This window comes from Ochotona princeps, chromosome 11 (assembly GCF_030435755.1).
Source record: "Ochotona princeps isolate mOchPri1 chromosome 11, mOchPri1.hap1, whole genome shotgun sequence".
Lineage (NCBI taxonomy): Eukaryota > Metazoa > Chordata > Mammalia > Lagomorpha > Ochotonidae > Ochotona > Ochotona princeps.
In genome coordinates, this window is record NC_080842.1 from 70864565 (window position 1) to 70881006 (window position 16442).

Consider the following 16442-nt stretch of genomic DNA (forward strand, 5'->3'; position numbering starts at 1 on the left):
CTGTGGGTGTGCATGTGTGCCTGCATGGGTGGAGTTTTCATGTGTGCACACATGCATACATGTCATCATGCATGTCATGTGCAGATACACATGGGTGAGCATGCCTTATGTGCATATGTTGGTATACATGTCTATGCACACACGTGTACCTAGGCATGCACTGTATATGTGGGAATGCCTATGTGCATGCATACACGTCCATGGTTATGCATGTGCAATGTGTGTCCATGAGAACAGCAGGAAGAAAAAAGAAATTAACACTACCATGAAGTTAAATAACATACTACTGAATTACTAGTGCGTCACTGAAGAAATGGAAAAGAAAATCAAGAACCTTTGTGAAGAAAATGATGCTTCTGTATGATCTATGAGTTATTGAAGACTTTAATGAAAGTGTTTTGAAGAGTTGAAACAAAAACCAAAATCCATGAGATATAGTTTCCTCTGATCTTTATTGTTGAGATGTGTCTTCCATAGGCAACAAATTGATGGGTTTTGCTTTTTGAAAATCTAGTCTACTAATCTAGGACATTTTATATATATATATATTTTTTATTATATTATTTATGTATCTGAGGTGAAGGGGGATATTGAGGGAGAATCCCCACCCAGTCTCCCACCCGCCCAAGGTCCCAGATGTGGGGCATGCTGAGACACTTGCTCAAGTGGTCTCAATAGTCTTCCAGTTATGGATCGCTGCCAGTCACATCCCTCCCAGCTCGATTAGGTCATTGAAGAAGCCACTGATTGTCACAGTCCATCATGGAATCTTCGTTTGCCCAGTATTTCGCTGCCCAACGTTTAGCTGAGGTGGTTGATTGACCTGTTCCGTCCTCCGTCCTCTCCTAGCCAGGACTCTGAGTCCAGCAGTTCGATTGGGGAGATCACCAAAGAGACTTAGAGGTATTCCCAGATCAGATTCCCGCATGTTCCAGCTAGCACCGGTTCCAGCACAGTCCATCGCCACAATCAGTTGGTGGTTGCAATCGCTGGGCTGGCTCCGTTCTCAGTCCCGACTTGTACTGGAACCAAGGTGTTGCAGTCCAGCCTGGTTCTGTCCAGCATGCACTCGACTCTTTCATCAGCCAGTGGGGTCTGCAGTAATCTATGACATTTAATTGATGAGTTTATGCTATTTACATTCAGGGTTAATATGAATGGGTGGTACTTTGGTCCTGTCATTTTAGCAATGGGCTGTTCATCGATTTAATCTTCTGTTGTTACTTTTCTGGGATATTCTTCACATTTGCCTTTGGTTTTGGTGGGTGCTATTCCTCCTCTGTCAAGAGAACATCTTGAAGTATCCTTTGTAGGGCAGGTTTGGAAGAGGCAAATTCTTTAACTTTTCTTTACTGTGGATAAATTTTATTTCATTTTGAAAGACAAAAGCAAGCTTTGCTGGGTACGTTATCCTGGGCTGACAGATTTTTGTCTTTAGAATCTGGAGTATGTCGCTCCATTCTCTTCTGGCCTGTAGAGTTTCCTATGAGAGATCTCCTGTGAGTTTAATTGGCATTCCTTCACATGTCAGTTAATTTTTTTCATGTGCACATCTAAGGATCTTTTCCTTATGTTTGATTGAAGAGAGCTTATCATGTGTCTTGGTGAAGATCGCTTTGGGTCAACCCTGTTGGGAGTTCTGTGCCCCTCCTGGATCTTGTTTCCCAATTCTTTCTCTAGATTAGGGAAAATTCGCTTTATTATTTCAATAAATACATTTGCAAACTCAGCTTCTCTTTCTGTACCTTCTGGGATTCCTATAACTCATATTTAGCCTTTTGATAGTGTCTCAATTCTTGAATACCTTTTTTTAGCTTGATCCAGCTCTGCTTCCAGCTTTTTGTTTGTTTCGCCTTGGTGATAGGAAATATCTTTTGAGATTTTTCTGCCTCCTTCATTCTATTTTGGAGACTTTACACTGTATTTTAGTTTACTCCACTATATTCTTCATTTTTAATACATCAGCTTTCATTTGATTCATTCAGTGTGACATATTCCTTGCATTCCTTGGATGCCCGCTTTATGTGCATCTCATCGTTGATGAGAAGCTTTATAACAAGTGTTTTAAATTCTGTGTGCCCCATTTGCTTGATGTCTTCCTCCGTGAACTCTGAGGACGGCAAAGGGTTTTGCTCCTTTGCAGGAGTCTTCAGTAATATTCATTGTGCCTTTGTCTCTTCTTTTGCTCTTGGTCATTGTACTTCTGGTTATCAGATTCTTCTCCTAGGGGCAGGTTTCTAAGCTCTGTCACCCACAGGTCTACAATGCGATTTTACTTATTGCAGTTAGTACACGGCTCTTTGTTTGCAGTCCCTTGTGCCACTCCCTCCAGCGAGTTCCAGGTCTGGGTTCTCATGTTAGATTTCCACCATGGTCTGGCTCACCAGCTTCACCTCCTGTGAAACCACGCTCAGGCTGCACCGTTGTCTGTACAACCTTTCTCCCACTTCTTGTTGGAGCAGTTCCCAGGATTAGGGAGACACCAGGAGTCCTATATACCTAGGTTGTTGCTGGTACTGCTCTTGCCAGAGCCTGTTGGCTGTTGGGTCTGAGGGCCACAGGCAGGTGTGAGGAGCAGCGGCCCGAGCTGGAGGATGACTGCCCTGGCTGTACTACTGCACCTACTGTTACCTGACGAGGTTAACTCATGTGGTCCAGTGCCTGCCATTTCTGGGAGCACTCCTGTGGCCACAAGGAGGCTTCTGGCAGCTTCCTGAGCCCAGTGCTGAGAAGGAAATCCCCAGTCTGATGTTTCCAGGCCATTGCTGCTTGGTGTACTGCAGGGCTTCCTGGGTGTGCATGAGACAAGAGAAGGGTGCCCAAGTTGGCTTGAGGCTGCTGTGCCCAACCCACCCTTCCCCTCCTCCCAGTGTCCCCCGTCTACGGCTGTCTCTACATGTCAGCTTTTTCCAGGGCCAACCTTCTGCATCCATGTTTTCTAGAGCCCACCTGGGTTTTGCCCGTCTTAGACATGCAGAGGAAAACAAGAGTCACACCTTAACAGGGTTGCTTTCTCCTCTATCTGCATTGGAAGCTGGCCTATCAGATCAACCATTGCTACTGCCTGTGCGCAGATGGCTTTTCTCAGCCCAGCCCAATCCTGTTGGAAACGTGGACCAGCTGGTTCCCTGCTACTGGGTGGTGTTATGGGACAGCTGGGTTCCATCTTTATTTTAATTGACTTATTAAACAAACCTCATGGGTCTTCGGAATACCTGTGAGTAGCAGGTGGGCGGCAAGGGAGAAGGGCAGGTATAAGAATGGTGGCGACACGGCCGGCTGTGTCACAGCTGGCTGGACCTGCTGAAGCCTGGTCTCAGGAATGCCCACTCCTTCCTAGATTGGATTGGTACTGGGCAGCATGACTGTGGCCTCTGGTGGGTCTGACAGCCTGTTGGTTGGCGACAGGAAGCCGGACACTCCGTCAGCATGGAAGTACTTGTGTCCCAGTGGGCTTTAGTATCCTGCAGATGGTCTGGGCTCTCTTTAGAACCCCAACAGGCCTCACCTGACTTCTCCCATGAGGCCCTGTGAGAGACCCCACATAGCAACTTTCCCTACCAACTGATCTCCTGGACCGGAATTTGCCCCAGGTTTGCATGGCCATGGGCTTACATGCTGACCCTCCATATGGATCCCACACAAACTAGAGCCCTTGCACTGCCTGCTCGGCCACTGCAGCAGTATCTCCAACCCACAGTAGTCCTGCGAGAGTGGACTTCTGTGGAGAGGGTGGCCTTTGCTTCCCCGCACGTGAACTTGATTTTGCTGAACTATCTTGGTCGGGAGCAGGTGCTGTCTCAAAGCCTTTTCTACCACAGTGACTGTCTTTTGGCTTTTCCTGCTCATGCAGTCCTCACACATGAGAACTAGTATGAAGGTTCTGACGGCTGGTCTACTGGGATGACATACTGGGAACTGAGGGAGTGACCCCACGCTCCTGCAGTGGGATGAGCCTGAACCCCGCTCCCATGTCCACCTGCCTCTCAGAGGGGAGCCTGATGATCCTTCGGCCCTTCTCAGCATCAGTCTGGTCCATACATGCAGCTGTCCCCCAAAACTTTGGGCATGTCCTCTCTCCAGAACACGAGCAACCAAGCCTCTGTAATTCCCCTCTGGGGAGCACAGGGAAGCGCTTCCACCCACAGCCTTTCCTCGTGCAGACTCTGCTCACGTGCAGTCGCCAGCTGTGAGCACCCGTTTTACGAAGTAACTCACACCCTTTCTTGGCTCCCCAGCCCTCCAGATTCTATTAAATAAACCCATGGATATATGTGAGTTACAGATGCCAGGTCACCTATTATGTGTCGCCGCCCAGCAGCGACACTACCTACGAGGCACACTCTCGAGGGTCTGGGAAAATCCAGAACCACAACCGGACCCCTTATTGCCCAAAGCGGCTGCGTTTATACCCTTCTCTCCGTTGCCTTTTCCCCCGTTGGTCTTAGCTTTTCTCCCTGCTTCTCTAGCCCTCTCTCTGCTGCTTTTCTCTGCGTACTTCTCGTCCTTTATTGCTTTTGTACCCCTCTGCTGCTTTCCCCCTACACCGTAGCTTTTCTACCCCTCTCTGCTGCCCCGTTCCCGTTCCCGTTCCGTTCGTCGTTCTTTCCCCGTCTTTCTCCTCCTCGCCCCGTACGCCTTAGCTGTATCGCTTAGCTTTTCTACCCCTCTCTGCTGCCCCGTTCTTCTCGTTCTGCCCGTCGTTCTTCTCCCCGTCCCCCTCCTTAGCTGCTTTTATACTGTTCCCTACCAATCACTTCTCCCCGTGGGTCCACTCGGCGCTACCTGATAGGCCAGTAGCAATGACATAATTGCAGCGAGGGCATCAGCCTATCCCTGTGACTTCCTGTTTTCCTGCTGGCGAGACCAATCCCGCCTTCTGGCCCTGGGCCAGCCGCCATCCTGCGATGGCCTTTCCTATTCCAGGGAGCGGCTTTGGCACCCCACTCCCCATAATTATGGACACTTGTTCTACTTTATTTGAGCATTAATGACCACCACCTGTTGCCTGCTACTTTGCCTATTCAATGGTCAAACAGGATTCCCAGGTGTAGAAACACACTGGTTCTGAATCTGACAGCAGTCCACTCCATTGCTCCCCAAAGCCCATGTATCCCAGTGTCTCCCTGCAGGTGCCCTGGATGGCAGAGAGCAGTCAGAAACGGTGATGCTTTTGCCCTCTGGCCAGGGCAGCCTTGGCCAGCACGCTGTCCTCCAGGTGCAGGCAAGCGCTAGAGCTCTCTACAGCATGTGCACTCCTCTCAGCCTTTTGGCCCCTTCCAGAATCTTCCATCACAGTGTTTTACGTGATTGTGTTCGTCACTTTCCCCTGAGCAGATCAGAGTCCTCTCGGGGCCCTCACCAAGATGCAATGTGCTGTAAAACGGGACCGTGCCCAGCGTGTTCCACCTTTCCTGCATCCAGGGTCCACTCTGTAGAAGATCCCCACTGCCCCGCCGGCTGAGCTGGACCGCTTACAGGTGTGTTCCTCCTGTCACACTTTAGATTTAGCACTTTCCCAGGTGAGTCATGGTAAGAGCTGGCCTACCTGTCGGGCAGGTGACTGCAACGGGAAGTGAGGGAGGACAAGCGGTGTCTGCTGGTCGGCCAGCTCACCTGAGACTGCTTGGTGATCTTTGGGCAATGATCCCTAGCATCTTCCAGCGAGGGGATGGGCTCTCTCCCCGCTCTCAGGCACAGCAACCCACACATCTGCAACATGAATCTTGGGATTACACACACACACAGCGTCCTTAGCATTGCCTGGTGTGTGGCACCACTGGGACCCAGGGCACATGGACTCTGAAGTTCTGCTGCCTTCCTGCCAGGTCTTGGGCCTGCTGCTTAGCTCGGCCTGCCCTCCAGTTGCAGGGAGGGAAGTGTCTGAAGCCTACTGAGGGTCCCACCACTCTCAGCTCAGGTCTCAACTAGGGAATCAGTGGAGGAGTGTGGTGCTGTGAAGGGAGTGGTCGCTCGACTCCAGTGGTCTTACCATCATGATTCCTCCTGTGACTGTGGTCGGACTCAGCTCAGCCTGTTCTGAGAACAACACTGTCAGCCCAGGGGGCGGGGAGAGGTGGGGGAAGCCACAGGGCTTTAGGGGGACAGGCGTGGAAGTCGCAGGCTGAGAGGTCAGCCTGCCAAGGGCCATCTTCCCGCTTCACACATAGGGCTGTCTTCTGGCTGTGGCTCTATAGGGCTGAGAGAGAGAGAGAGAGAGAGAGAGAGAGAGAGAGAGATTGTCCCTCACATTGCTGTGTTTTTGCTTTTTTCTATGAACAGTATTCTCAGTATGAAGCCACATCCTCATGACCTAGTCTATAAGCAGTTATCTTGCCATCTCCTACTGCACACTGGGATTTGGACTTGAGCCAGTGGGTGTGGGGTTACACCAGCGGGGTCTGACCCCTCTGCACTCACACGAAACCGGCCAGCCAGGTTGGGCTCCGTGGGATGAGAGCCTGAGACAGGGACCTGTATGCAGTGGAGACGTGGAAGGAATCCCTTCAGATGAAATTAGGAGCAGAGCTAGGGGAGCACGACAGGGTGCAGGGATGTGGCTTGGCAGGGTGGGGACTGCAGCCTAGGTCTGGCCTTAACTGCCTCTCCAGGGGAGCTCTGGCTTGTGTCAGCGGAGGCAAGGTGGATGCAACTTTGCATGTATAAGTTAGTCAGAAATTGGCTGTGGGCAGACTCCAGCCAGCCTGGGACAGGGCGTAGCTTCTGAAATATACCCCAGCAGGCGGACGGCAGCATGCCAAGGTGACAGCTGACCATCTTCAGCCAGGGAGAGTGGGGGCTGGTCCCAGCAGGCGGACGGCAGCACTCCAAGGGGACAGCTGACCATCTTCAGCCAGGGAGGGTGGGGGCTGGTTGCCAACCCCCGCCTGTGTGGCTCCTGGTTGGGCACCACCAGTGCCCACTGTGATTCACCTGGGGACATAGGCCACTGGAGCCTCTTGTAGTTTTAAATCTGCATCTTCCCCCATACCCTATTTTTGCCCCAGAATCCTAATACAAAGAAGAGCTAGTCATGTATGATGAGCAGGAAGAGAGGGGAGAAACTCAATGAAGAGCTATTTGACAAGGATGCCAAAGCTGTTTCTGGCTGTTCACTTAAAAATACTTCATTCCTTGGGACTTTACAAAGCACTCTGAAGTCTTTGGACTGAGGTGACAATCCATGTGTGCATGCAAGTGCATGTGTGTGCATGCGAGGTGTGTTCATGTCTGCTGTGTGCACGGGTGATCCCTGGGCCATGTAACTGAGCAGTGGCAGAGCCAGAGAAGCCAGGCCATGACCCTGGCATCAGCAGGAGACCTCGGCACGCTCACTCTGCGTGTCCATCCTCCACCCGAGGCAAACAGCCTGCTTGGCACATGGTACCCAAGAACTGCAATCGAAGCTTCTGGAGCTGTTCCTCTGTGTGCAGGGGTGTGGTGTGGCCAGGTGGGCGACTGCAGCCGGCTTCTCTGCTTTCCTCTCTGTCAGGCCCTTCCTGGCTGCAAGCACCATTTGTTTTTCCTGCGCCGGGGGAGTGGGTGGGTGCTTCTGACTCGTGGAGACATGTGGTTCACCCCCGAGCTGACAGCTGCCTGGCAGCAGCCGGTGGTGAACGCTGGGCTTCGTGCACAGTAGGCAGGTTTTGCAGCATCCCAAGCTGCAGTGGGGGAGGGCAGCCGGGCCAAGAAGCTGTCTCGCGGCAGCTTCTTTCTGTGCAGCTGCAAATCACTACAGTATGTCATTGACATTTCCCATCCTGCGAAGTGGGCCAGGGACTGTGGGTTTTTCCACCTCCAGATGATAGCAAACTGCAGACTTCAACACCCAGGCCAGCCGTCCCTCCTCCCTGCTGGCTGCAGAATCCGCTTGCCCCAGGGACCTCATCTCAGCATCTGGGCCATGTCTCAATGCCTTTTCTGGTCCCTCCCTACCCAAAACCATCTCTTCCTGAGGCGGCAGCTGCAGCAGCTCGGCCCACGGGCTCCGTTGCTAACAGGTCAGGTTGTCTCACCCTCCTCTCCACTGCTTTTCTGGGTCTGTGTTGATGTCATGTCTGTACCCCCTCTTGGTGTCTAAGACCCATGAGGGCAGGAATGGACCTGTCTTGCCCACTGCTGGATCCTTAGGCCCCTGGCACACAGCAGGTGCTTGGTAGAGATTACTTGAAGAAAGGTCGGCTTGTACTTTGCACCCCTTACAAGCCCAAATACCCTGCTGGGTAGTGAGGAAGCAGAGGGGGATCCCACAATGTCACAAACACTCCTCTGCTCCCGAGACGCCTGCTGTGCAGAGAGCAGAGCAGGCAGGGAGCAGACGGCTGCCAGGAGACACCTGTGCCTGCTCTGTGCTGGGCAAAGGGCAGTGAGTGTTGGACAAAGCAGCATCAGGCTACCACGGTGTCCGCCATGCTGGCAAGCGATGATCAGAGTGAAACCATAAAATCAGGCCTCCCCACCCCTGCAAGCCTGGATCTTTTTTTTTTTCTCCAAAAATTCATTTATTTGAAATAATTATAGAAAAGAGAAGAGAGATGTTGCGGCCAGCTAGGCTGGTAACATGGCATGAAGAAGGATCTGGGGATGAGACACTGAGCGGAGACCAGAGGTGGTGGAAAATGTCTCTCTCCGGCCTCTCTCGAGACCTGCTTTTATTGACTCCACTCTTGACCTCTCACCTAGTTCTTGTTTACGCTTTAGCCCACACTCTCAATATTGGATACAGCTGAGTTCCATTAGACCAGGTGCTTTCAGCCCCAAGCCCATTGCCTGTAGTGCTCAGCTTAGCGAGTGCTAACCAACTCCTTAGCCCACAACAGAGAGAAGAGAGGTCTTACCTGTTGGTTCACTTCCCAGATGGTTGCAAAGACCAGGGCTCGGCCAGGTCAAAGCCAAGAGCCAGGCACTTCTTTCAGGTCTCACGTAGGTGGCAGGGCACAGTCACCACTGTTCTTTCAGGAGCATTAGCAGGGAGCTGGATCAGAAATGGAGCAGCCAGAGCTCAGTGCAATGGCCCAGTGGCTAAATCCCTGCCTTGCAATACCCAGATCCCAAATGGTTTCTGATTCATGTCCCAGTTGCTCCACTTCCCATCTAGCTCCCTGCTTGTGGCCTGGGAAAGTTGTAGAGGATGGCCCAAAACCTTTGGACCCTACACCTGCATGGGAGACCCAGAAGAAGTTCCTGGCTTTGGATCGGCTCAGCTCTAGCCGCGGTGACCACTTGGGGAGTAAACCAGCATATAGATATTTCTCTCTGCCAGTCTTTCTCTCTGTAAATCTGTCTTTCCAAAAAGATAAATAAATCTTACAAAAAAAAAGTGGACTTGCCAGAACTTGAACCTGGTGGTCATATGGGATGCTGGCATGGCAGGCAGCGGCTTTACTCGCTACACTACGTCAGTACCAAGCTGGTGATTAATTCACAGAGGGATGAGTCCGAACCAGGCGGCAATCCTTCTGCCAGCTGAGGCTGAACTCAGCAGTCAGCAATTAGAAGACAGCGCTCACCAGGGCCTGCCCACGCCACAGTCCTCAGCTGGGATGGTCCGCTTCCGCCAAGTGACTCTGAGCTGGCCCCAAGCAGAGCTGAGGGGGGCAGATGGGCTCTGGACAAACCAAAGGCCATCAGGAGTGTGATCGACCCCCAAAGCTTGCACAGTGACGTCAGAGCAAGGGTGGGACCTGGCCCCAGGTTCTACTCTGCCCTGATCCTGGGTGTCCGTTGAGCCAGGCCAGGGACTGAGAGGCTGTGCTAAGCTGAGTGCAACACTGCTCTTCCCAGGCCTGGGGCAGAGAGAAACTTCACCCCAGACCTCTAAACCAACAACCAAAAAAGACTGATTGATTGATTGATTTGAAAGGCAGGGCAATAAAGAGAAAGATCTTCCATCTGCTGGTTCACTCCCGAAATGACCATGGCAGCCACGGTGGACAGGTTGAAGCCAGGAGCTTCATCTGGGTCTCCCACACGGGTGTCAACGGCTCGAGCCCTCAGACCTCCTCTGTTGCTTTCCTGGGTGCGTGAGCAGGTAGCCTGATCAAAAGCGGATCGGCCGGGACTGGAACCAGCACTCTGACAGATGGGATGTCCCTGCCACAAGAGGCAGCATACCCACTGTGCTGCCCTCTGTACCCCTGCCCTGTCTTGCAAAGGCCGGCAGTGTGGGTCAGTGGGCAGCACACTCAGCTGTGTCCGCTGCGGGTGGCGGCTGCCCGGATGCTCGGATGCAGGCTGCCGGAGTGGCAGTAGGATGAGAGTCAGTAGTCTTTTCAGGGGGATTGGGTGGCCCCAAGGTGGAGTCTGTAGGCAACCTCGTTCATGTGTTTGCTTTGCCTCTTGTCCGAACTGCCTTGGGTGGTGGTCCTGCAGTGGGGGGCTGCTGATGAAGAGCTGCCATTCTGTTTCATCAGCTCGCAGGCTGGCCTGCCTCCATCCTCCAGCCCACATCGGAACCAAAGGCTCTTGTCTCTAGTCTCACAATGGGGCAGAGGACCCCGGGGCCAACTTGCCTCGCTTCATCAGCCAGCAAAGTGGGGCTGCCCAGCCACCCCAAAACCCATGCAGTTTTTCCCATGCATTTCCTAACTCTGCAAGATGGCGGCTCCGCTCGGCGATCGCTCCTGTCCCCCGTCCGACCATCCGCCCCAGGAGCCCGGCACAGCCTGTTCTTTCGGCTGGAAGGCGACCAACATGAATCTCAATGTTTGCTAACCAGGCCTCACCCTTCTAACCCTTGCCTTTGTGTTCCAAACCCAAACCCCTTGACTGGCTGGGGGCGTTTGCCAAACACAACTGGCAAGCCAGTCATCCAGGTGTTGGGAGGCCCAGCCAATGGGGTCATCCGCGGTCAGCTGCGAGGCCCCCTGATTGGCCTGGGCCCACCCCCACCCTCTTATCTGCCGAGCCTTCCTCCTGAGGACAGGCAGAGAGGGGGAGGCCGGGCGAGGGCCTGCGCCAAACATTTGGAAACGCTTGCCTTGCGAAGGCTGGGCCAAGAAGGGAGATTGAAACATTTCTCCTACCCACACAGTTCAGGAAAGTTTAGCTTGGAATTTCCTAATTTGTATGCCTAATTAAGATAAAGTGTCACAGAACAAGTGCGCTTGTTCTGTGGGGGCAGGACTCATCCTAGACCCCTGCGGGAGGCCCCAGGGCTTGTGGGAACAGCACCTGCCCTGACCCCACAGGCATGGCCAGGCTGGACTGAGGCTGGGTCTGGGAAGTCCAGTGGGGTTCTCTGCCCAGACTCTGGCCTCTCAAATGTGCTGGGGGTGCAGGCTGAAAAAACAGGGTGCTCCCAGGGCCAGGGCAGTGAGCTGGTTCTAAGATTGCAGACCGCTAGGTTCCAGAAAGTGCTTTTGCTTTGCAAATGCTGCTGTTGCTTAAATTCAGGCTTCAGAGCAAGCCAGTTTGCTGGGCTTCTTGAAGCAGGGTGCTCGGGTTGCTGTCAGGGCTGACGCCCTCCGACAGCCTTGTGAGGGTGCAGATGAGGAAAGGGCCAGGACCCGCATCCCACGTCCTCCCTCCTGTGTCCTCCAAGCACCCAAAGGCACTTTAAACATATTAATGGATTGATTTAAAAGGCAGAGTGGCCCAGAGAGAGAGAAATCTTCCATTCGTGGGTTCACACCCCAAATGGCTGCTGCCTGGTCCGGGCCAAGCTAAAGCCAGGAGACAGGATCTCCTTCAAGGTCCTAGCACTTGAACCATCCTCTGCTTCTTTTCCGGCACTTCAGCAGGGAAATGGATCGGAAGTGGAGCAGCCGGGGCTTGAACCGGAAGCCAGGTAGGATGGCGACAACAGAAGCAGCTGCTTCAGTGCAGGACCCCTCCGCAGGTACCTTCCCTCCTCCCCGCGCTTAAGGCTTTCCAACAAACAAGAGTGACACTGTGTGCAGCCCGGCGCCACGTGAGCAAGAATGCCGCCACGTGAGCAGGAATGCCACCCAAAGGGGAGGGGCCATGTGGAGGGCTCTGGGGAGTCAGGGAAGAAAGGAGGATGCTCCTAGCACTCGGGAAGTCACCCAGAGAGACCAGAGGGGTGGTGTCAGAGGCTGGCCAAGCCCCCAGGGAGTGCCAGTGGCTGCCAGGTGTCAGCCATGGCCTGGCCGGGCCAGGCAGAGAGGGCTGGGGGTATGGCATTTTGCAGATCCTCAAGAAGCCTACGTCCTCTGTCCCTCCCTTCCTGCTCCCCCACCCCTGGGGAAGCCGGGACCCTGAATCCTGCAGCCTGGGGACCCGGCATGCTTTGCAGCGTGCTGTGATTTGTAGTTTTAGCTGTGGGCACTGATGGAGCCATCACACGTAAGCCTGCATTTGCAGCTACATTGCGAGAGCATGAGGATTTGGTGTCCTGGCCCTGCGTTCTGTCTGGAAGGATGTAGCGAAGGCCTGGCACCGGCCCACCCACTCGGGGCAGGCTCAGTTGCCCTCATCTCAAACTCCAAGGCCCCCTGGTCCCCTGTCGTCCCTTGCATAGGCCTCAGGGTTTGTTCTAGGCCCAGAGGGACAATGAGGAGCCCACAGCCAGGAAGAAGTGCCTTTGGCTGGCCTGCCCCAGTGGACCAACCTGCTGGCAGGTGGAGGATGAGGCTGCACTGTGATTCCCTAAAGGGTGTGCCCTGGTGCTGGGGTCTGGGCAGAGCTGGGATTGGCCCTGGCAGGTGGAGAGGTCATTTCACATGGACTTCATTGCAAGTGTCCCCTTCCAGTAAGGTCCACTGGATGTGGGGACGGATGCCAAGTTCAACTTTTAGATCCCTCAGAGCTGACACTTGCTTGTCCCTGGACAGTGCACAGGCATCTTGAGCCATGAGCGCCCCCACCTGGTGCCTCCCTTAGGATGCGCTAACCGTTTCCCTTGGCCTGGTGGAGGCCTGGTCTTGGCTTGGGGATGGGAGGCAAACAGACAAGTTTGTGAGGCTTGCACTAGGGTAGGGTGGGCCCTAGACCCACCAGGCGGGGGGAGGCCAGCAAAACGGGGGGGTGGGGTGCTTGGGTTAGGGTTAGGCTTAGGGTTAGGAGTTAGGGTTAGGGGTTAGGGTTAGACTTAGGGTTAGGGTTAGGGGTTATAGGGTTAGGGGTTAGGGTTTAGGGATTAGGGGTTAGCGTTGGGGTTAGTCTTCAACTACATGTGCCAGGGACCAAATGCAGGGTGCTGAGGGCTGAACAGCACATGAACTCCAACTTGTGTCTGAGAGGATGGAGCCACACTGGGGGGTCCCTGCAGCTGTCGCTGGGGTCCCCCATCTCTGTAGCTGATGCTGAAACTGAGACACTTGTCGCCTGGCACAGGGGCCAGTAAGCCCTGCCTTAGCAGTCCCCACTGCTGCCGCCTTGTGCGTACGTGTATGTGTGGGTGTGTCCCACTGTCAGCGACACCGCTCCCGACTGCTTACTGCCCCCGGCTACAGGAGTTCTCAGGGCCCAAGGTCAGGGCTGAGCAGGGGCCGCCTTGGGACCACGAGCAGGCCTCCCTGCTGATCTCACAGCACGGTGGGAAGCCAGGTGTAGGTGCTGAGTTGGGCTGCAGTCTGAATGCGGTGTAGGAAGGAAGGGTATAAAGGATAGGGGGCTGGGGTAGGGACACACTCCCTTTACCTGGTCACTGTGGGCCATCCCTGGGGCCAGGCTAGTACAGAACAACCTGAGCTCCCAGGAAATGGGCAACTTGGAGTATCCAGCCTGCTCGGGAGGTTTTTGCCCCAAGACCCCACTCAGAGCTGTCTGCTGAGAAGCCCCTGGGAGGAGGACAGAGAGGCCTGGCCCTCCAAGCCCAGGGCTGTCCCAGCGGCCACCACATGCAGCCCAGAGCTCGCAGTACTGGGCCACTGGCAGCCATGACTCACCGCTCCCCGCTGGCCTGTGTGAAGCCCGGCGCCGTGGTTGCCCGGGCCAGGTCCCGGCCCGACTCTGCACAGCTGGGTAACATTAAGCACTTGGCAGCCCTTGCCGCCTGCATCAGCTCCTCTGGGCCTTGGGCTTGCCCTTGCTGTTGTCTGATGGCGATGTGAGCTGGAGAAGCGGGAGAGGAATGTGCTGTCTGGGGCCCTGTGGAAACCAGGCTCGGGGTAGGGCTGGCCCGAGGTTGGATCACCAGGGCCGTGGGGCTCAGCCTCCAGGTGGCTGAATCTGGGCTACTCCAAGATCTGTGGTTCCAGGTGTGTCCCCTGGCCTTTTGGAGTCCCGGTGTCTCCATGTGTGGCAGAGGGACCCACGGTGGAGGCCCCTAGGAGGCCCAGGCGAGACAGCCTGGCACAGCCGCGGCATATACAAGCTGCCCGCCGCGCCTCAGCCGTCTCTCCCATCTTTGCCTCTTCTCAGCCTCCCCCTGGCACCCTTCCCAGGTGTGTCCGAGTTCTTCCAGGGCCTTCTTGGTCTCGCTCTTCTCCAGCTCCTCTCTCCTCAAACTGCCCAACATCCTAGGCTCTGGAAACCTGCGACACTCCAGAACATTCTAAGCCTCAGCACATCCCATGGAGCAGCCCATGACCTTGACCTCTTCCCTCCATGTCACCTGACCGACCCCTTCATCTGCCTCCTGTGGCCCAGGATGTATCAGAGAGACTATGGCCTGTTCCCTGCACATGCACGAGGGACCTGTGCAGCCTGCATGGCTCCCTGGGAAACTCTTGTGCTCCATGGAGATGTGACTGTCCTCTGTGCTTAGGGCTCACTCTATGTGCAGATGGACATGAGGCCCTTGGGAGGCTGTTAGGCTCAGACGAGGTCACAATGGTGGGGTCCTCGTGGGGGATTGCAGACTTTATTCCCAGAGGAAGAGGTGGAAGTGGCGCCTAACTCTCTCTGCCACCATTGCCCGGGACTAATAGATCTAGAACTGAACACTGATTCAAGTTCTGTTCTTTATCAACGACCCCGGTTTCAGAATTTGGTTACAGCACAGAAAATGGACGAAGCTATTCTTAACAGACGAAGCTATTCTTAACAGACACCCTGAGATAACATTCCTGCACGCAGCCAGGGCTGGGCCCCAGGAGCCTCAGCATACACAGCCGCTCTGTCCACATCACCTGAGGCCTTGGGACCCTGGCAGGGAGCAGCTGGGAGCCCCTGGCCCTTGGTCTTGTCTTCTGTCACCCCGGGGCCCAGCGTGGCCCTGAGGCACTGCCCACCCTGGGGTTGGCTTAGCAAATTGTCGTTAGCCTCTTTTAGGAAGCAACGAAATGATTCATTCAGTCTCTCATCCCCGCAGGAATGCTGGGTTGGAAAAAAGCTCTCATGTCAGAAAAATGTCCATCTTCCTACTGACTGCAAAATGGTGAGGAATGGCAGAGGGCTGTCAGAGTTTCCTGGGGCAAATCGCTCAGCCCGGGGCAGGAGGGGGCGTTCCTGACCCATGCCCACACCCCCAGGGCGGGGTCCCATCACAGGCAGGCCCTCCCAGCCCTGCAGGCGCAGGCTGGGGAAGAGCTGGCCTGCCTTGGCTTCGCTGGCGGCTGGGCCGTATCCCACTGGCTTGGCTGTGTGCAAGAGGCCCCTGCTCCGGCACTGACTCATCCTGGGCGCGAGCATCTTGGAGGGTGGGGCTCTTCATCAGGGGATCACTTCCTTCCAGGTGGAGCCTCTCCCAGACGTGGGCTCTGACACCAGTGCCACGTTGTGAGCTGTGGGCCTGAGCTTCTGGGGGGGCTGGGGGGTCTCTTCCTCACCTATACCTGCTGGCAGTGCAGTTTCAGAAAAGCCGTTCGGTATCTCAGGGTGTCTGTGTCCCCCTGAGCAGAATGGTGGGAGGGAAGCGGCCCCGCCCATCTCGCAGGTGCATCAGGCTCAGAGCTGGCGATGGCGGTAGGCCCCGCCCCGCCAGCACAGGGATCTGTTTCTTTGTTACCACCCTTCCCCTCCCCCTCCATGCAAATTTTCTGAGGAGAGCATGCAGAGTGGGAAGGGACACAGGCTGGGATCAGACCTGGTTTCTGGCTCAACCGGAGACCCCCAAAGCTAAGCCTAGCCACCAGATAGGGGGTGCCCAGATGATTAGACTGGAGCTCCCCAAAGCACACCCTAACAGGTAGATTGAGTGGAGGTCACTGATTTGGGGTTGCCCTTGGGCACACAGGGAAGAGGGAAGTGTGACCCCCTCCCCTAAGTCTAGAGACACAGAGTCCCAGACAAGACTGGGAACCACGGCAGCCTGTGGGGTGGGGGCCTCATGCAGCCAGTGAGCACTCCACCACCTCCTGGAGGATGTGGGGGTGGCCGGTAGCAGCATCACAGCCCAGCCTGGCCCTAGGCAGGCACTGGGGCAGGGCAGGCTGAGGCGTGGGGCCTTGAGTGGCCAGTGAGCACTCCACCACCTCCCAGAGGATGATGGGGTGGCCAGCAGCAGCATCACAGCCTGGCCCGGCCCTGGGCAGGTGCTGGGGGACTGCCAGCTTCTGTTAGTATCTGTACCCCAGCTTCTGGCCATGCCAACACTG